This window comes from Centrocercus urophasianus, unplaced genomic scaffold (assembly GCF_019232065.1).
Source record: "Centrocercus urophasianus isolate 14NV4802_14NV808 unplaced genomic scaffold, USGS_Curo_1.0 seq_20, whole genome shotgun sequence".
Taxonomy (NCBI): Eukaryota; Metazoa; Chordata; class Aves; order Galliformes; family Phasianidae; genus Centrocercus; species Centrocercus urophasianus.
The window spans coordinates 531,841-533,380 of NW_024884756.1; positions in this window are offsets into that span (position 1 = coordinate 531,841).

Consider the following 1,540-nt stretch of genomic DNA (forward strand, 5'->3'; position numbering starts at 1 on the left):
CCTCCTCCTTCGGAACGCCTCGCCTGTAATAGCCGCAGCGGACCGCGGAGAGTCACTGTGGGTCCACCGACACCGCCGCGCCTCCTCCGCCCCTCCGCGGGTGGGTGCCGGCGAGGGCGAGGTCGCTGTGCTGGGAGGCGAAGGAATTTTTTAAAGCGAGCTGGAAGAAGGCTCATTTTTCCATGATGAGAGTCCTCCTTTTCGTGGCTGGCATTGCTGCCCCACGTATTTATGCCATCAAATCATGTTCTTTCTTTCTTTTCTTTCCCCCTTCCTCCTCCTCTTCCAATCCTAGGAACATGTCCCGAGTGGAACAAATAAAACAAGAACATTTCAGAAAAGAGCAACTCACACCATAGCCTTTGCAGATAGCCAAGATTTGCTCAGAGACATCCAACTCTGAGTGCTGCCTGTTTCTATTGATTCATTTCCTTCCTTCCTTCCTTCCTTCCTTCCTTCCTTCCTTCCTTCCTTCCCTTCCCTTCCTATGAAAAGTAGGGTAAGAATCCCAACACAAGAAGGCCTTTGGGGAACATAGCACATTATCTGCTGAGCCATGCCCTTCTGTCTCCAGACTCTGAGCAACTGGATAACCTGCAATGGGGAAACAGAAGTTAACTCTCTCTGTCCACCATTGCTAAAGATGATAATTAAAAATATTTTTACAAATATATTAAAAGCAAGAGGAAGGCCAAGGCAGCTAATGACAGGAGAAGAGGTAAATGCCTTAAGTTGTGCCAGGAGAGGTTCTAGTTGCATTTTAGAAGGCGTTTCTTCCCACAGTGATGCAGTGGCACAGGCTGATCAGGGACTGCTGGGGTCAGCATCCCCAGAGGTGTTCAAGAACCTTTTCCCCTTAAGCATCTTTTGTGAAGAGCAGAGGTCCACCTTCTGGGAACAGAATTACCAGACAGCACACCAGATGTCTAAGCAAAGCACTCACCTTCTGGTAAACCAGCACATGCTGGATTCTTAGGCCCCTTATTCTGTTTACTTTTGCTGCTGTTTCCAAGCTCTGTTGTGTCTGCAAGTACTACTTGTGTACTGAAACCACGCTTAGTATTCACATACATTTAAAATGGAGGAACGGGAAGATGAAGAGCAGAAGGACAGAAGAAAATGGTTGATTTTCTGCTCTCCTTTGTGACTGCACAGAATTTGAAGTAAGGGAGTCAGTCAGACACCCATGGTTTTCATTTGATTTGCATCCTTTGGTAGATATAAATGTAATCAATGGTATGGTAGTGTAGTTGTTACTTTCTATGCTGTGTATCTGCTCATTGTTTTGCAGCAGTGTTCTGTTCACATAAAACACAAGTTTTAAGTCAAATAGAACACTGGTATGGTTCTCTGGAAAAAATACCTGCTTAATAATTTCTTCATCTGCAACTCCATCAACCCCCCCGTGTGTTTGTGACATTATACGTTGGTCTCCAAGAGTTGCTTTCTAAATATGTTAAGAAGACCAAAGACAAAGACAAAATGAGTGCTGGATATGTTTTCAAATATTTGTAAGTATGTGGTTGATAATCTCAGCGTT